The sequence below is a fragment of the Pristiophorus japonicus genome, chromosome 9, assembly GCF_044704955.1.
Source record: "Pristiophorus japonicus isolate sPriJap1 chromosome 9, sPriJap1.hap1, whole genome shotgun sequence".
NCBI classification, from domain to species: domain Eukaryota; kingdom Metazoa; phylum Chordata; class Chondrichthyes; family Pristiophoridae; genus Pristiophorus; species Pristiophorus japonicus.
In genome coordinates this window covers 91,029,813-91,050,490 of record NC_091985.1, presented here as the reverse complement: position 1 = coordinate 91,050,490, position 20,678 = coordinate 91,029,813, and the positions used below count along the sequence as shown (strand labels likewise).

The 20,678-nt window shown below is 47.3% G+C and overlaps 1 protein-coding gene across 9 annotated transcripts in view; it reads right to left on the bottom strand.

The window, feature by feature from the left end:
- The window catches only part of LOC139273131 (echinoderm microtubule-associated protein-like 6), an 816,712-nt gene that overhangs the window by 508,910 nt on the left and 287,124 nt on the right, over window positions 1-20,678 (bottom strand). The gene's annotated exons all lie outside the window — the stretch shown is intronic.

Sequence of the window (20,678 nt, the reverse complement as noted above, 5' to 3'; positions counted from 1 at the left end):
ATACATTTTTATTTCTAAAGTATTATTCTGATAAGCTTCAACATAATTCCTTAGCATTGTCTCATTAGTGCTTCATAAATTTGTTTACCCCTTGGCATCCGATAAAAAATTTTCATGACCATATGGATTACCATACGAAGTTACTTAGTGACCTAGTTGCATCTTTGGAATCAGAAGAGGGATAAAATAATATCAGCTTGAAACCCAAAGAATCTAAATAATGGCTAGATTCAAAATAACGCTTAGTTGAGTAACAGCTCAAGAAAATTAAAGAGGACATTAGAAAAAAATACTCACATGGAGGGTGGTTGGAATAAGGAATGCTCAGCCATACACTATTGTTGAAGCCGTGTCTATAAATTATTTTAAAGGGCAATTAGAAAGTTGGTGGAAAAGAGGAATATTAAGGGCACAGGGAGCAAGCAAGAGAGTGGAATTAGATTAGGTAGTTCAGTGGAGAAAAACACCAGAAAAGACTTGATGAAATAAATTGCCTGTTTCTGTGAGGTAACAGTCTATGATTTTTAGGGGCGGGTTTTCCAAATCCTTGCTTATAAATACAAAAGCAGGCAGTTAATGTTAAAATGTAGACTACATTTGGAGTACTATGTGCAGTTATGGTCTCCATATTATAAAACAATTATTGAAGCACTATAGAAAGTGCATAAAAGATTGACAAGGATGTTACCAGAATTGAGAGGATGAAGTTATCAGGAATAATTGAGCAGAATGGGGCTCTTTTCTGAGCAAAGGAGAAGCTTAAGAGGAGGCCTAATTGAGGTCTTTAAAATTATGAAGGGGTTCGAAAGGGTAGACGTGGAGAAACTTTCTACACGGTGGCACATGCATAATGGGCCTCCTTCATTGCTGTATGATTCTATGATTGTGGATGAGTCCAGAGCAAGGGGGCATTAATATAAAATAGCAATTAACAGATTAAATAAAAAATTAAGAAGCAATTTTTTTTACACAGAGTGATAAGAATATGGAACTCGGTGCCATATGAAGTGGTTGAAGCAGATAGCAATTAATCCATTTCAAGGAAACCCTTTATGCATACATGTGAGAGAAAGGATGTGAGGGATATGGAGGCAGAGTGGGAAGATGTAATTAGAATGGGAGGAACCAATGATGCGTTGGAATTGCACTTTTACTTTCTAAGACCTGAAGATTGGGGTAAAACCCATTTACAATTGGGCCTGAAATTCCGGTCGGAGGCTTCTCTTGGACGAATACCTCCGACTCAAGAATTTTTACAAATTTACCTGGTGGTCCCGGAGGCGCCTGAGAATCTGTTGGGGAGGCCTTCTCTTCCCACGCTTCGGAGCACGCTCCCGTCCTCGACGTTTGGACGCAGAAGGTGCAGTCACGTGTGATTGTACAACCAGTCAGGTACAGTATTCTCATTAATAGCAATGAGAACTCCGTATCTACGAGTTCTTTTGCTATTAATGAGAAAAAAAAACACACTAAACACATCAAAAATAAAAAACACACCTCATATATTTAACATTAATTTAAATTAAAGTTAATAAATGTGTTAGAAAAATATATATTTTTCCAATTTTAAAAAAAAAGTTTTGTAATTAGGATTTAAAATAAACTTACCTTGGTGGACAGGCTTTTTAAACATAAAAATGTGTTTTTAAATTTTATTTTTGTTTTTTATATCTTTTAAAACTCTTACAGCTGGTAAAAGTAAGCTATGCGCCTACTTTTACCAGGCGCAAGAGTTTTAAGGACATTTGCTGGGCAAGAGATGGGCAAATAGTGCAATCTTGCCCATGCGAATGTTCTTGCTGCCGAGATGCACTGGATCTGTCAAGCCAAAACTTGACAGATTGGAAAAGCCAGTTTTCGGCACATGCACATTGCGCGCCGAAAACCGACTTTTGCAATGCTTTCCTGGATCCATACACACTCCGTACGGATCCGAGGAGGCCGGAATTTCAAGCCCAATATGTTTCCACTCCGTATAAGCAGCACTGCTGTTTGAGTGGATCTGGGGCTTCCCCATGATGCATGTGGCGAAGCTGCCTGGAGCTCATTATAATAAATGGTAATGAGGTAGATTGGCATTGGAGTGGCTAAAACCTGTGACTTGTGCCCCCAATAAACAAAAATTGACTTAGAGCATAATAAAAGAGGCGTATGTGTTGACAGTATCAGCTGATACTGGCAGTCGTGCTTTCCTTTGGTCTGGAGAAGCTTTGAACAGCAATGACTTGAGTTACAAGAGATCTTTTTTGAGTAGTTTTTGTCCTGATGTACCCGAAGAGAACTGACCTGGTGTCTGATAACATTAGAGTCAGAGACCGAACAAGATATTATCTCCACCAATTAATTTACTGGCCATGGAGATTTGAAGAAGGTTTCAATGAAGAGTTCTGCATGAGAAGGGTGTGCTTCAACAAAGAGGCTGTAGGAGAACTGTGCCAACTTCTGCATGAAGACTTGCAACCAAGATAATTTTTGGGACAGCTATGACTGTGGATGTCAAATTTCCAACTGCAATTAATTTTTATGCCACTGGCTCATTTCAAGCATCATCGGGATCTGTATATTATCCAGGCTGCCATCCAGGTGCGCATTGATTAGGTAACTAACACACCTTTTAGGAGAGCTGGGAAAATTCATCCAGTTTGGCATGACAGCAAGGCAGCAGCATGATAGGTATGTGCAGTTTTATCAAGTTGCTTGGCTTCTCAAAGTGTAGAGTGCAATAGATGGCATGCACATAGCATTGCGAGCTTCTCCAGTTAACTCCTTCAATTTCTTGAATGGCCAGATTGTGTGTGACCAGATGCAAAGAATCTTCTATGTCAATGCCAGATTTGTTGGAAGTTGCTATGATGCCTTTATCCTCAGGATTTCTGGCATCCCTGAGCACTCCAAGAATGATAGTCAAGTGGCTTGTGCGTGACGAAGTATACCTCTTGCTACCATGATTAATGGTCCACCTATGACTGGGCAAGACAGCTGCCAAGGAGTGCTGCAATGAGGCACTTGCCTCCATGAGAGTTGTGATTGAGAGAACCATAGGGGTCTTAAAGGGGAGTTTATGCTGCCTTGATAAATCAGGAGGGGTTCGACAATATGTTCTTGAGCATATAACCTCGGTAGCCCTGCACATCTTTCTTTTCCAAAAAGGCCTGCACATAGAGATTCCTGAGGAGGGGGCCCCAACTGCTTTGAAGGCAAAGGAGCATAGAATGGAACAACCGGAGGACTCTCACTGAGCAGGCTCCTCAGCAATGGCTGCAAGGGGCATCCACAATCAACTTATCAATAAAATATTCTCATCCGATTTAATAGTCTCCTTTTTGTTACAACTGTCATTCCAACTTGTATAAGTACCTGAAAGAAAAAAAATGGCAGGGCTACGGGTATAATGTATTTGCTTCATGGGTTCTTTGCTATTAAGAACTAGTTAGTTTATTAGCAAAGGTTTAACAATCACACTACCCGTTCATCCACCAGGCTCACAACCACCTGCCTCATCGGCCGTCAAAAATAAAGACATGATGGCCATGGCACTGGGCCCTCCCCTTGAAGGGCTGCCACGCTGCCGGGCCGCACACAGTGAGGAGAAGGTGCACCGACAGAGAAAGCTGTAAGGGGCACCTCGCGGCGAGGGATCGATTTTTTCCACTAAATTTGGGACGCAGTATTATGCAGGTGAGGGAGAGCAACGCTGCGCATTTTGATGACACGCTTGCGGCGGTCATCAGTAGCAGGGCGGAATTGGGGACAGGCCGAAAAATCCCCGATCTGAATTTGGGTCGGGGCCATTGGATTGCAACATGGCGACCACTCAATTCCGCCGCATGGCCGCCGCTAAACGGCGAAAACGGGCCTTATACAGACCCTGAATTTCGGCCCCCAGATCTCTTTCATTGCTAATCTTTCTGACCTCTATGAATACATGAGCACATGACAAATGCACTTCTCTTTTACGGCAACCAATTCAACAGACATTTTACTGCCTCTTCACCCTGCTTCCCCTGGATATCCAAATGTACCATTTTCTCATATTTTATTGCATTTTCTAATTATAAACTGCAAGCCAGACATGAGAGATGGCTAACTACTTTTGTGGTACAAAAGACTTGTGGGGCTGAGGTGGACATTCTCTCAGGGCAGCTTGGACCTAGGAAGGACCCATTGTGGGCTGCATCTCTTGAACGCCGCCTGGACAACCTGGTCTTGTCTCCTACATGCAATTCATGCAGTCCTCTGAGGGAATCGGCTAATGCCTAGCATCTATTGCTGTACTGAGAAATGGCAGCCATCTCAATGCAATCCAAATGCATGTCATCGCAAGCCATCATCGTTGTACTGGGCCCTGGATCTGTTTATCCACTGTTTAGTGAAATGACTGCTATCAGATCCCAAAAGTCCTGAGAGACATTGGCCTGCATTCCAGACCCAAGTGCCAGAAATCTGGTATGCAGGGTTCTGTTTAATCTGTCCTTTACTGCCACCAGAGCAGCAGTCTCTGCTTCAGGCACCCACTAGTCCTGGGCCACTTCTGAGTTGGGGGATGGCCACTGTCATGTTTATAACTACAATGTAACACCACTGTATTACTGTATACACTCAACTTAGATGCACACCTTGACCACAGGGGGTGAACTTGTGGGAGACACTCCTTACCTGATTACACAGGTATATAAAGGGAGGTCCCATGCAAGGTCATCACTTCTGGAGTCCTGTAATAAAGGGCTAAGGTCACAGAGTGGCCTTGTCCCTGGAATGTGCCTCGTGTGGTTTCATGCTGAAGAAGAAGGACTTTACATTGGCGACGAGAAACGGGAATTCACGACCCACGAGAATGGCCACCGGTGGTACAGAGGAACGGTACTGTGTTCGGGAAAACTGGGACGATTTTGTCGAGAGGCTTCAGCAAAGCTTCGTAACTAGAGGCTGGCTAGAGGATGCAGCGGCCGACAAGCGACGGGCTCATCTCCTGGCCAGCTGCGGGCCAAAGACTTATGCGCTCATGAAGGACTTACTGGCACCCAAAAAGCCGTCGGACAAAACCTTTGAGGAGCTCAGCAAATTAATTGGGGAGCACCGCAAACCGGTGAGCAGCATACACATGGCTCGACACAGATTCTACACTCACCGACGCCGTGAAAGACAGAGAATACCGGACTTTGTAGCAGACCTCCGGCTTTTGACCAGCCTCTAAGTTCACAGATGTCTGCAGGGGTAGATGCTAAGCGACTTCCTCATCGAGGGTATCGGTCATGCGGGAATTTTTCACAAGTTAATTGAGACAAAGGACTTGACCTTGGAAGCGGCAGCGTTGTTAGCTCAAACTTTCATGGCGGGGGAGGAAGAAACGAAAATGATTTACGCGCGCAATTCTGTCTCTAACGTGGCAATGGATCAGGGAGTCAATATCATACATGCTACTCAGAGCCCCGCAGGTAGGCAGGGGCAGTCCAACATTTACCAGGCAGCAATAGATCCAAAAGCAAGATCTCAACAGAGACAATGGCAGGCTGAACGGACGTTCACGCCATCACAGTGGACAATGCGGCGTGGGATGGGGCCATTGACACCCACTAATAGGGTACTTAAGAGCAGTCAAAGGGACAGTCAGCGCGGAATTCCTGGCCATAGTCCCTTTGTCCCCAACAATGGAAACTTTAACTCATGCTGGAGGTGTGGGGGAAAACATTCAGCCAGATCTTGCAGATTCCAACATTTTGTCTGCAGAAACTGCAATCTCAGTGGCCATTTAGCTTGAATGTGTAACCAGACAGATATATGAGACAGAGGGACCAGAAGAGAGTTCTGTGAGGCAGGATGACTTTTGGGGCAAATCGATGGACGCCGAGGTTCAGCGGGTCCATGTGGCAAATATTCACAGTTCATACACCAAAACGCCACCAATGATGAGAGTTTTGTTGAATGGCATCCCAGTACGCATGGAGCTGGACATTGGGGCCAGCCAGTCACTCATGGGCGTTCAGCAATTCGAGAAGCTATGGCCACTCAAAGGCAGTAGACCCAAGTTAGAACGTATTGAGACACAATTACGGACTTACACCAAGGAAATCATTCCGGTGCTAGTCAGTGCAATGATGGCTGTCACACACAATGAGCTAGTGAACCGGCTGCCACTCTAGATCGTCCCGGGCAATGGTTCCGCTCTGTTGGGGGAGGAGCTGGTTAGCCAATATGAACTGGAAATGGGGGGATATTCACGCAATGTCTTCGGTGGAGCAAAGTTCGTGCTCACAAGTCCTACAACAATTCGAGTCACTATTTCAACCTGGCATCGGGACTTTCAAAGGCACTAAAGTGGTGATACACATCACTCCGGACGCCAGGCCAGTGCACCACAAAGCCAGAGCGGTGCCGTATGTGATGTGGGAGAAAATCGAGAGCGAATTGGACCGGCTGTTGCGAGAGGGCATCATCTCGCCTGTTGAATTCAGCGACTGGGCGAGCCCCATCGTTCCTGTTCTAAAAGTGGATGGCTCTGTTAGTATCTGTGGCGACGACAAGGCCACCATCAATCGGGTGTCCCTACAAGACCAATACCTGTTCCCAAGAGCGGAGGACCTCTTCGCCACGCTGGCAGGTGGCAGGTGGCAAGCTGTTCACCAAGTTGGACCTCACCTCAGCCTATATGACCCAGGAACTGGCCGATGAATCCAAACGACTGACCACCATCACCACGCACAAGGGACTGTTTACGTATAACAGGTTCCCGTTTGGCATTTGATCGGCGGCCGCGATTTTTCAACGTAACATGGAAAGCCTGCTTAAATCCATTCCTGGAACGATCATATTCCAGAACGATATCCTCATCACGGGTCGAGATACCGAGGAACACCTGCACAACCTGGAGGAGGTGCTACGCCGACTGGACCGGGTAGGCCTGCGACTCAAGAAGTCTAAATGTGTGTTTTTAGCTCCGGAGGTTGAGTTTCTGGGCAGGAGGGTTGCTGCAGATGGGATACGGCCCACCGAATCCAAAACACAGGCAATTTGACAAGCATCCAGGCCCTGCAACACATCGGAGCTGAGTTCATTCCTGGGACTGTTGAACTATTTCGGGAACTTTCTACCGAACTTGAGCACGTTGTTGGAGCCGCTACACGTGCTCCTGCATAAGAGTTGCGATTGGTTTTGGGGGGACCATCAGGAACAGGCTTTTGATTGGGCGCAAAACCTACTTTGTTCAAACAAATTGTTGACCCTGTACGACTCCCGAAAGCGTTAAGTTCTGATTTGTGATGCATTGTCCTATGGGGTTGGGTGCGTGTTGCAGCAGGGTAATGCTGAGGGTCAGCTACAAACTGTGGCTTATGCTTCCAGGTCGCTCTCTCAAGCAGAACGGGGATATGGCATGGACGAGAAGGAAGCGCTTGCATGTGTCTATGGTGTAAAAAAAATGCATCAGTACCTCTTTGGTCGGAAGTTTGAATTAGAGACGGACTACAAGCCACTCACATCCCTGTTGTCAGACAGCAAGGCTGTCAATGCCAACGCATCAGCTCGCAGAGAAACATAGAAACATAGAAAACAGGTGCAGGAGTAGGCCATTCAGCCCTTCGAGCCTGCATTGCCATTCAATAAGATCATGGCCGATCATTCTCTCAGTACCCCTTTCCTGCTTTCTCTCCATACCCCTTGATCCCCTTAACCGTAAGGGCCATATCTAACTCCCTCTTGAATATATCCAATGAACTGGCATCAACAACTCTCTGCGGTAGGGAATTCCACAGGTCAACAACTCTGAGTGACTAAGTTTCTCCTCATCTCAGTCCTAAATGGCCTAGTCCTTATCCTAAGACTATGTCCCCTGGTTCTGGACTTCCCCAACATCGAGAACATTCCTCCCGCATCGAACCTGTCCAATCCCGTCAGAATCTTATGTTTCTATGAGATCCCCTCTCATCCTTCTCAACACCAGTGAATAAAGGCCCAGTTGATCCAGTCTCTCCTCATATGACAGCCCAGCCATCCCGGGAATCAGTCTGGTGAACCTTCGCTGCACTCCCTCAATAGCAAGAACGTCCTTCCTCAGACTAGGAGACCAAAACTGAACACAATATTCCAGGTGAGGCCTCACTAAGGCCCTGTACAACTGCAGCAAGACCTCCCTGCTCCTATATTCAAATCCCCTAGCTATGAAGGCCAACATACCATTTGCCTTCTTTACCGCCTGCTGTACCTGTGTGCCCACTTTCAGTGACTGATGAACCATGACACCCAGGTCTCTTTGCACCTCCCCTTTTTCTAGTCTGCCACCATTCAGATAATATTCTGCCTTTGTGTTTTTGCCCCCAAAATGGATAACCTCACATTTATCCACATTATACTGCATCTGCCATGTATTTGCCCACTCACCTAATCTGTCCAAGTCACTCTGCAGCCTCTTTGCGTCCTCCTCACAGCTCACACCACCGCCCAGTTTAGTGTCATCTGCAAACTTGGAGATATTACACTCTATTCCCTCATCCAAATCGTTAATGTATTTGTAAAGAGCTGGGGTCCCAGCACTGAGCCCTGCGGTACCCCACTAGTAACTGCCTGCCATTCTGAAAAGGACCTTTATCCCAACTCTCTGCTTCCTGTCTGTCAACCAGTTCACTATCCACATCAGTACATTATCCCCAATACCATGCTCTTTGATTTTGTACATCGATCTCTTGTGCGGGACCTTGTCAAAAGCTTTTTGAAAGTCCAATTACACCACATTCACTGGTTCTCCCTTGTGCACTCTACTAGTTACATCCTCAAAAATTTCCAGAAGATTCGTCACGCATGATTTCTCTTTCATAAATCCATGCTGACTCGGTCCGATCCTGTCACTGCTTTCCAAATGGGTTGCTAATTCGTCCTTAATGATTGATTCCAACATTTTCCCCACTACTGATGTCAGGCTAACCGGTCTATAATTACCCGCTTTCTCTCTCCCTCCTTTTTTAAAAAGTGCCGTTACATTAGCTACCTTCCAGTCCATAGGAACTGATCCAGAGTTCCAGAGTCGATAGATTGTTGGAAAATGATCACCAATGCATCCACTATTTCTAGGGCCACTTCCTTAAGTACTCTGGGATGCAGACTATCAGGACCCGGGGATTTATCGGCCTTTAATCCCATCAATTTCCGTAACACAATTTCCCACCTAATAAGGATATCTTTCAGTTCCTCATTCTCACTAGACCCACTATTCCCTAATACATTCGGAAGGTTATTTGTGTCTTCCTTTGTGAAGACAGAACCGAAGTATTGGTTCAATTGGTCTGCCATTTTTTTGTTCCCCATTATAAATTCACATGAATCAGACTACAAGGGACCTACGTTTGTCTTCACTAATCTTTTTCTCTTCACATATTTATAGAAGCTTTTGCAGTCAGTTTTTATGTTCCCTGCAAGCTTCCTCTCATACTCTATTTTCCCCTTCTTAATTAAACCCTTAATCCTCCTCTGTTGAATTCTAAATTTCTCCCAGTCCTCAGGTTTGTTGCTTTTTCTAGCCAATTTATATGCCTCTTCCTTGGTTTTAACATTATCCTTAATTTGCCTTGTTTGCCATGGTTGAGCCACCTTCCCAGTTTTATTTTTACTCCAGACAGGGATGTACAATTGCTGAAGTTCATCTATGTGATCTTTAAATGTTTGCCATTGCTTATCCACCGTCAACCCTTTAAGTATCCTCTGCCAGTCTATTCCAGCCAATTCACACCTCATACCGTCGAAGTTACCTTTCCTTAAGTTCAGGACCCTAGTTTCCGAATCAACTTTGTCACTCTCCATCTTAATAAGGAATTCTACCATATTATGGTCACTTTTCTCCAAAGGGCCTCGCAAAGCAAGATTGCTGATTAATCCCTTCTCATTACACATCACCCTGTCGAGGATGGCCAGCTCCCTGGTTGGTTCCTTGACATATTGGTCTCGAAAACCATCCCGAAATCCTCCTCCACCGCATTGCTACCAGTTAGGTTAGCCCAATCTATATGTAGATTAAAGTCGCCCATGATTACTGCTGTACCTTTATTGCACACATCCCTTATTTCTTGTTTGATGCTGTCCCCAACCTCACTACTACTATTTGGTGGTCTATACACAACTCCCACAAGCGTTTTCTGCCCTTTGGAATTCCGCAGCTCCACCCATACCGATTCCACATCATCCAGGCTAATGTCCTTCCTTACAATTGCATTGATTTCCTCTTTAACCAGCAACACCACCCCGCCTCCTTTTCCTTTCTGTCTATCCTTTCTAAATGCTGAATACCCTTGGATGTTGAGTTCCCAGCCTTGGTCACCCTGGAGCCATGTCTCCGTGATGCCAATCACATCATATCCGTTAACTGCTATCTGCGCAGTTAATTCATCCACCTTATTCCGAACACTCCTCGCATTGAGGCACAGAGCCTTCAGGCTTGTCTTTTTAACACACTTTGCCCCTTTTGAATCTTGCTGTAAGGTGGCCCTTTTTGTTTTCTGCCTTGGGTTTCTCTGCCAGCCACTTTTATTATTCTCCACTAGTCACTGCCTGCCATTCTGAAAAGGGCCCGTTTATCCCGACTGCCAACCAGTTCTCTATCCACGTCAGTACATTATCCCCAATACCATGTGCTTTGATTTTGCACACCAATCCCTTGTGTGGGACCTTATCATAAGCCTTTTGAAAGTCCAAATACACCACACCACTAGTTCTCCCTTGTCCATTCTACTAGTTACATCCTCAAAAAATTCCAGAAGATTTGTCAAGCATGATTTCCCTTTCATAAATCCATGTTGACTTGGACCAATCCTGTCACTGCTTTCCAAATGCGCTGCTATTTCATCCTTAATAATTGATTCCAACATTTTTCCCACTACTGATGTCAGGCTAATTTACAATTACCCGTTTTCTCTCTCCCTCCCTTTTTAAAAAGTGGTGTTACATTAGCTACCCTCCAGTCCATAGGAACTGATCCAGAGTCGATAGACTGTTAGGAAATGATTACCAATGCATCTACTATTTCTAGGGCCACTTCCTTAAGTACTCTGGGATGCAAACTATCAGGCCCCGGGGATTTATCGGCCTTCAATCCCATCAATTTCTCTAACACAATTTCCCGCTTAATAAGGATATCTTTCAGTTCCTCCTTCTCACTCGACCCTCGATCCCCTAGTGCTTCTAGAAGATTATTTGTGTCTTCCTTCGTAAATACAGAACCAAAGTATTTGTTCAACTGATCTGCCATTTCTTTGTTCCCCATTATAAATTCACCTGAATCTGACTGCAAGGGACCTACGTTTGTCTTCACTAATCTTTTTCTCTTCACATATCTATAGAAGCTTTTGCAGTCAGTTTTTATGTTCCCGGCAAGCTTCCTCTTGTACCCTATTTTCCCCCTGTTAATTAAACCCTTTGTCCTCTGCTGCTGAATTCTAAATTTCTCCCAGTCCTCAGGTTTGCTGCTTTTTCTGGCCAATTTATATGCCTCTTCCTTGAATTTAACACTATCCTTAATTTCCCTTGTTAGCCACGGTTGAGCCACCTTCCCCGTTTTACTTTTACCCCAGACAGGGATGTACAATTGTTGAAGTTCATCCATGTGATCTTTAAATGTTTGCCATTGCCTATCCATCCTCAATCCTTTAGTATCATTTGCCAGTCTATTCAAGCCAATTCACGCCTCATACCATCGAAGTTACCTTTCCTTAAGTTCAGGACCTTAGTCTCTGAATTAACTGTGTCACTCTCCATCTTAATAAAGAATTCTAACATATTATGATCACTCTTCCCCAAGGGGCCTCGCACAACAAGATTGCTAATTAGTCCTTTCTCATTACACATCACCTAGTCTAGGATGGCCAGGTCTCTAGTTGGTTCTTCGACATATTGGTCCAGAAAACCATCCCTAATACACTTCAGGAAATCCTCCTCCACCGCATTGCTACCAGTTTGGTTAGCCGAATAAATATGTAGGTTAAAGTCGCCCATGATAACTGCTGTACCTTTATTGCACACATCCCAAATTTCGTGTTTGATGCTGTTCCCATCCTCACTATTACTGTTTGGTGGTCTGTACACAACTCCCACTCGCATTTTCTGCCCTTTGGTATTCCGTAGCTCCACTGATAGCGATTCCACATCATTCAAGCTAATGTCCTTCCTTACTATTGCATTAATTTCCTCTTTAACCATTAATGCCACCCCATCTCCATTTCCTTTCTGTCTATCCTTCCTAAATGTTGAATACGCAAATGGTATGTTGGCCTTCATAGCTAGGGGATTTGAGTATAGGAGCAGGGAAGTCTTACTGCAGTTGTACAGGGCTGTGGTGAGGCCTCACCTGGAATATTGTGTTCAGTTTTGGTCTCCTAATCTGAGGAAAGACATTCTTGCTGTTGAGGGAGTGCAGCGAAGGTTCACCAGACTGATTCCCGGGATGGCCGGACTGACATATGAAGAGAGACTGGATCAACTGGGCCTTTATACATTGGAGTTTAGGAGGATTAATGGGGATCTCATAGAAACATACAAGATTCTGACGGGATGGGACAGGTTAGATGCTGGTAGAATGTTCCCAATGTTGGGGAAGTCCAGAACCAGGGAACACAGTCTTAGGATAAGGGGTAGGCCATTTAGGACTGAGATGAGGAGAAACTTCTTCACCTGTTAACCTGTGGAATTCCCTGCCGCAGAGAGTTGTTGATGCCAGTTCATTGGATATATTCAAGAGGGAGTGAGATTTGGCCCTACGGCTAAGGGGATCAAGGGGTATGGAGAGAAAACAGGAAAGGGGTACTGAGGGAATGATCAGCCATGATCTTATTGAATGGTGGTGCAGGTTCGAAGGGCCGAATGGCCTACTCCTGCACTTATTTTCTAATATCCCTGGATGTTGAGTTCCCAGCCTTGGTCACCCTGGAGCCATGTCTCCGTGATGCCAATTACATCATATCCGTTAACTGCTACCTGCGCAGTTAATTCGTCCACCTTATTCCGAACACTCCTCACATTGAGGCACAGAGCCTTTAGGCTTGTCTTTTGAACATACTTTGCCCATTTAGAATTTTGCTGTAATATGGCCCTTTTTGCCTTAGGTTTCTCTGCCCTCCACTTTTACTTTTCTTCCTTCTATCTTTTGCTTCTGCCCCCACTCTACTTCCTTCTGTCTCCCTGCATCGGTTCCCATCCCCCTGCCATATGAGTTTAACTCCTCCCCAATAGCACTAGCAAACACTCCCCCCCTAGGACATTGGTTCCAGTCCTGCCCAGATGCAGACCGTCCGGTTTGTACTGGTCCCATCTCCCCCAGAACCGGTTCCAATGTCCCAGGAATTTGAATCCCTCCCTTGTGCACCACTCAAGCCATGTATTCATCTGAGCTATCCTGCGATTCCTACTCTGATTAGCACATGGCACTGGTAACAATCCTGAGATTATTACCTTTGAGGTCCTACTTTTTAATTTAACTCCTCGCTGCCTAAATTCAGCTTGTCGGACCTCATCCCGTTTTTTTACCTATATCATTGGTACCTATATGCAACACAACAACTGGCTATTCACCCTCTCTTTTCAAAATGTTCTGCACTCGCTCCGAGACATTCTTGACCCTTGCACCAGGGAGGTAACATACCATCCTGGAGTCTCGGTTACGGCTGCAGAAACATCTATCTATTCCCCTTACAATAGCATTCGCCACCACTATAGCTCTCCCACTCTTTTTCCTGCCCTCCTGTGCAGCAGAGCGACCCACGGTGCCATGAACTTGACTGCTGCTGCTCTCCCCTGATGAGTCATCCCCCCCAACAGTACCCAAAATGGTGTATCTGTTTTTCAGTGGGATGACCGCAGGGGATCCCTGCCTACCTTCCTTGCACTGCTCTTTCTGTTGGTCATCCATTCCCTATCTGGCTGTGTACCTTTTATCTGCGGTAAGACCAACTCACTAAACGTGCTATTCACGTCATTCTCAGCATCGTGGATGCTCCAGAGTGAATCCACCCGCAGCTCCAGTGCCACAATGCAGTCTGTCAGGAGCTGCAGGCAGACACACTTCCCACACACGTAGTCGTCAGGGACACCGGAAGCGTCCCTGACTTCCCACATATTACGGGAGGAGCATAACACGTGGCCGAGCTCTCCTGCCATGACTTAACCCCTAGATTAACTTAATTTGGCAACAACAATGCTAAAAGGTTACTTGCTGATAGAAGAAAAAAGAAAAACTACTCACCAATCACCAGCCAATCACTTACCCCCTTGGCTGTGATGCCACCTTTCGATTTCTTTCTACTTCTTTTTTGCCTTCCCCCTGCAGCTGCACCGGCTGGTCTCCTCCTCGATGAACTCCCGATTGCTGAACTCGTGGCTTTTTTATAGGCATTCGACCCGGACTCCTGCCTCCTCCTCATCGAACTCCCGACTGCTGAACTCGCGGCCTTTTTATAGGCCTCTGACCCCGGACTCCTGCCTCCTCCTCGACGAACTCCCGACTGCTGAACTTGCGGCCTTTTTATAGGCATCCGACCCGGACTCCTGCCGTCTCCTCGACGAACTCCCGACTGCTGAACTCGTGGCCTTTTTATAGGCCTCCGACCCCAGACTTCCGCCTCCTCCTCGACAAACTACCGACTGCTGAACTCGCAGCCTTTTTATCGGCCTCCGACCCCAGACTTCCGCCTCCTCCTCGACAAACTCCCGACTGCTGAACTCGCAGCCTTTTTATCGGCCTCCGACCCCAGACTTCCGCCTCCTCCTCGACAAACTCCCGACTGCTGAACTCGCAGCCTTTTTATCGGCCTCCGACCCCGGACTCCTGCCTCCTCCTCAACGAACTCCCGACTGCTGAACTCGTGACCTTTTTATAGGCCTCCGACCCCGGACTCCCGCCTCCTCCATGACGAATTCCCGACTGCTGAACTCGCGGCCTTTTTATAGGCCTCCAACCCCGGACTCCCGTCTCCTCCTTGACGAAGGTCTTCCTTTATGCCATCTCTCCCTGAAAGTGCCAGCGCCTAACGCATGTTTGCTTATGATAGTGTGCAAGTTGCAGCCTGCATACTGCAATACCCTACCACACCCTCACAGGAGCCTTTGTGCCATTTGATTGCAGATGAGAGCCCGAGTGTGAGCCAAAGCCAGGAGGAGAACGCTGATGCGAGTGTGAGCCAAAGCCATGACGACAGCCTTGAGGGCACTGGCAGCCAAAGCCAGGGAGAGTCCGCTGATAAGAGTGGGAGGCAAAGCGAGCACGAGAGCCTTGAGGGCACTGGCAGCCATGGTCATGGCGACACCCTAGAGGCCACTCCATGGGCCCAAGTTTCCACATGATTTGCGCCTGATTTTTTAGGAGCAACTGGTGGAGAACGGACTATCTTAGAAATCGCAATTCTCCACATTTTTTTTTCTGCAGTTCTAGTCAGTTAGAACAGTTTCACTTTGGAACAGAAGTTTTTCTTCAAAAGGGGGCGTGTCCGGCCACTGACACCTGATTTGAAAGTTTCCACAGTGAAAATGTACTCCAAACTAACTTAGAATGGAGCAAGTGAAGATTTTTGTAGAACTGAAAAAACCTTGTCTACACATTAAAAAATCAGGCGCAGGTTACAAATTAGGCGTCCAGAACGAGGTGGGGGGGGGAGTGGGGGGGGGAAGGGAAGTCATTAAATTCTATAATAAATCCTTATTTATACTTATACAAATATTATACAAATAAATCCAATCTGAATAAAAATGTATAAGCAAAGAAAAGATTAAATAAACCATCTTCCTACCTGTGTGAAAGTGCTTCAGCCAGGGAGAATGCTGCAGGAAGCCTCACAAGTTGAGGCAGCCGTTGGTTCCCGCCGGGGGGGGGGGGGAAGGAGGCAGCCGTTCGTTCCCGCGGGGGGGGAGGAGGCAGCCGTTCGTTCCCGCATCTGGTGGCATCGAGACTGTGTCTGCTCCCATGCAGTCTCAGCTGGTTGCCATCGCGGCTGACTCCACCACGGTCCACGGGGGACCTTCCGGTGTCGCGCCTCAGATTGGTGGCGATGGTGGTGTGCTGTCCCCGAGGAGTGGCGCAGGCACCTCGGACCAGGATGATGATGTGCTCTCTCAGGATCACAGCGGTCCTGACCCCAGACCTGTCGCTCCGCTATTACCGACAAGCATGGACTTGCCCGAGCCAATACCGATTGAACGCACCGAGGAAGATGCTGCCCAGTCTGCAACCGGCCCTTCCAGAGTCAGAGCTGATCGAGGGCATCCTAGAAGGACATCTGTAGTTTTGACACCTGAAACACAGCAGCCGTCCCAGACCCATGATGCAGCCACAGGGGAGACACTGCAGTGTAGTTTGAGAATAGATTTGTGTCAGAGGGGTTATAGGAGATGCACAAGGGTGAGAAATGATTGTGTGTATGGTTTTAGCACCCTTAAGGGAATTAAGGGTTACGGGGAGCGGGCGGGTAAGTGGAGCTGAGTCCACGGCCAGATCAGCCATGATTTTGTTGAATGGCAGAGCAGGTTCGAGGGGCTAGACGGCCTAGTGCCGTTCCTAATTCTTATGTTCTTATGTTTATTTCTTGTGTAACAAATCTTTATTTTCTGTTCCCATATCTGTGGTTCTCTCATTTCACTGTGGGCAATGATGTGTTAAAGGGCTCATTGGGATGGCCATGGAGATGCAAAGGTGAAGGGTGAAGTGGGCATGAACTCATTGGAAATGAGCAGCAATGAGACGGCTCTGTACTTCCCTTGCAGGGTTTGGATGGCGACGCCGCCGCCTGCGTGGCCGGTGACCCACATCTTGGTCCTCCTCCGGCGCCTCCTCCTCCTCGTGCGCTTCGTGCTCCTGCGCCTCCTCCTATTCCTCAGGGTGGTACTGGTGGCTCGTCCTCCAATGGTGGTGCCCTCATGATTGCCAGGTTGTGAAGCATGCAGCAGACCACTACAAGTAGGGAGACCCGCTCAGGCAACACTCCACCAGAGCGATCCAGGCAATGGAACCTCTGCTTAAGGGTCCCGATGCACTGCTCAATTATGCACCTTGTGGCTGAATGAGAGTTATTGTAGGCTTGCTACGCAGCAGTTCTGAGATTACGAAGGGGAGTCAGCAGCCAAGTGCATAGTGGGTAGCCCTTGTCTCCAAGGAGCCAGCTGCAATCTTGATTTGGGCCCAGCAAACACACCGGACATACAGGTCTGGCGCAGGATGAAAGCATCGTGGCTGCTGCCAGAATACCGGGCATCAATTGCCATGATTTTTCCATGGTGGTCGCACGCCAGCTGGACATTGAGAGAGTGGAATCCCTTGCGGTTTCTGAACATCTCAGGATTGTTTTGCAGTGCCCTCAATGCGATGTGGGTGCAGTCTATAGAGCCCTGAGCCCTGGGGAAGCCCACAATGCGCACAAATCTGGTCTGCCACTCCAACTGCTTCTCCCTGCTCATCGGGAAGGAAATGTATTCACTCCTTCTCTTAGAGTGCATCTGTCACTTGATGGATGGAGCGATGTGCGGCGAACTGAGAAATGTTCGATATGTCTGCTGTAGCAGCTTGGAAAGAGCCAGTGGCATATAAGTTGAGTGCTATGGTCACTTTGGTTGGGACACTCAGAGCTGTCCTCAGCCTTGTCTGAGGCTGGAGGTCTGGCTGCAGGAGATTGCACAGCTCCCTGACAATGTCCTTCCGGAATCGAAGTCTACGGAAACATTGGTCATCCGTAAGGTCCATGAATGAAAACTGCTGGCTGTTGACCCTTGCACAATTGGGCCTTCTCCCCCCATGTCTATGGTCGGGTCTTCCGATGGCAGCTGCCTCATTGCCTTCTTCCTCACGCTCTTGCTGCTCCTTGCCCTCTGCAGCCTGCTGCTGGCAAGCATCTGCCTCCTGTGCATCCTGCCTTTTTTCGATTTCGCCCACTATCCGGTGCGGGGGTGGTCAGCGTACCTGACCCTCTTCCTGACGGCAGGTCCTTCCTGGGCCACCTCTCTGGGTTGCGGTCTCTCGACATTTCCATGACCTTCTGCATGTTGGGCATCCACATCTGCTGCGTCCCTTGCCCGCTACCTCTAGAGCCGGTGCCGCCTTCTCCTGCGTGCCTCCCTGTGGAGAAAATGTACAGGAGGCGTTCTGCTGCCAGTACTGAGCCCATTGCCTCCCGCAAGCACAAACTCCACAATGAGGTCTCCGTGTTGTACAGATTGAGGACCCTAGCCCACTAGCGCTCTGAAAAGGGCAACTGACAAACTTGTGAGAAGTCCGAAAAAGTATCAGCCAAAAACATGGAGATGCACGCAACACGCTTTTAAAGTCGGCTGGTGATCTTGAGCCGGCACTGTGCAGCAACCCAAAAAGCTATCGGGGGCACAAACAGGTGGCCTGAAGACTTTTTAACCTGAATTTTCCTTCCGGGGCAGAGCCACTGCGGTGCGCGCTCTGCTGATGTTATTCAGGACGCATCCGCAGGAGCGGGGCAGAAGTGGGGAAGTAGGATAGATCCTCATACTGCAGCAAAAAGCCCGGAGGTCAATTTCGCGAACGTTGGCCAGTCCGCCGCAAGTCAGCGGCCATTCCACGCCACCCCGTGGCCGCCACTTTCAGGCAGCCAGATGCCTTATCGGGAGGCTGAATTTCGGCCCCCAAGTATCATTCTGGTAAATCTATGCTGCACTCACTCTAAGGCAAATGTATCCTTCCTATGGGTGGTGCCTAGAACTGAACACAGTACTCCAGGATGTGGTCTAACCAGGGTTTTGTGTAGCATAACATCTACCCCGTTCTAGTCTTTTAGATATAAAAGCCAGCATTGTATTAGCCTTTTTGATTATTTTCTGTCCCTGTCCATGAAATTTATAATGATCTAAGTACATGGACTCCTAAATCTCTTTGGATCTTTACTGTTGCTAGCTTTTCACCAGGTGCCCTCCTCTTCCTTCTTCTGTGAGCTGCTCCTGCTCTCACTTGTCTTCTTTGCCACTTCCCCTCCTCCTCCAGCCCCAAAGGTAGCCCTACTCGACCACCAATGACTGTAGTACAACTGTTTAAAAAGCAGCCAAAAACTGTGCAGCACCAGCAAAATCACCCCCTTACTCCCACCTGCCAGGCTGCTGACACCTGTATGAGCATTTCAGCGATACTCATCTCAATCTCACCTTGTAACAAAATTTGCAGATGATACAAAGATTAGTGGGAAAGCGGGTTGTGTAGAGGACACAGAGAGGCTGCAAAGAGAGTTAGATAGGTTAAGCGAATGGGCTAAGGTTTGGCAGATGGAATACAATGTCGGAAAATGTGAGGTCATCCACCTTGGAAAAAAAAACAGTAAAAGGGAATATTATTTGAATGGGGAGAAATTACAACATGCTGCGGTGTAGAGGGACCTGGGGGTCCTTGTGCATGAATCCCAAAAAGTTAGTTTGCAGGTGCAGCAGGTAATCAGGAAGGCGAATGGAATGTTGGCCTTCATTGCGAGAGGGATGGAGTGCAAAAGCATGGAGGTCCTGCTGCAACTGTACAGGGCATTGGTGAGACCGCACCTGGAGTACCTCGTGCAGTTTTGGTCACCTTTCTTAAGGAAGGATATACTAGCTTTGGAGGGGGTACAGAGACGATTCACTAGGCTGATTCCGGAGATGAGGGGGTTACCTTATGATGATAGATTGAGTAGACTGGGTCTTTACTCGTTGGAGTTCAGAAGGATGAGGGGTGATCTTATAGAAACATTTAAAATCATGAAAGGGATAGACAAGATAGAGGCAGAGAGGTTGTTTCCACTAGTCGGGGAGACTAGAACTAGGGGGCACAGCCTCAAAATACGGGGGAGCCAATTTAAAACTGAGTTGAGAAGGAATTTCTTCTCCCAGAAGGTTGTGAATCTGTGGAATTCTCTGCCCAAGGAAGCAGTTGAGGCTAGCTCATTGAATGTATTCAAATTGCAGATAGATAGATTTTTAACCAATAAGGGAATTAAGGGTTATGGGGAGCGGGCGGGTAAGTGGTGCTGAGTCCACGGCCAGATCAGCCATGATCTGGTTGAATGGCGGAGCAGGCTCAAAGGGCTAGATGGCCTACTCCTGTTCCTAATTCTTATGTTCTTGTAAGGCAGAGGGGCCCAGAACTGCCTCAGCTGGGGAGGTCTAAGGCCCTACCAGCTGAAGAAAAACGAGCAAGTCTTCAACTTCAAAATGAACCATTCTGCTCCAGATAGAGGGTACTCAATCCTATCCAGGATTAATTATCTTCGTCTGAGTAAGGCCTCAACAGGACTTATGCTAGCTCAGTTGGTTGAGAGTTCTGTGAGGCCTTAAAACGGCATATAGGCTAAAATTTCCAGGTAGCTTGGGAACTCTCCCAGACATACCCCCTTGACGTAGGTGGGTCAGCAGAAGATCTCACCAGAACAAATGGGTCAAACCAACTATATTTTATGCCCAGTATGTCTTGAGAAAAAGGATATCTTACTTTTGTGTCTCTCTTTTCTGCTCCACTTCTGTTTGTCTCTCCTTAACTTCTGTGTCTCTCCTCTATTCAGAGATGATGCTAAACATGCCCTGATACGAGGCTCAAGCCTTCTTTGTAAGAGCGGAGGCATCCAAGTTATTCTTCCTCCAAGAAGTTCATATAGAAGTGCTCCCTGAAGATCTGCTGTTGCTATGACCTCCTGTGCAGTGCCCTCTTCTTCCTTCTTCTATGGGCTGCTCCTGCTCTCTCTTGT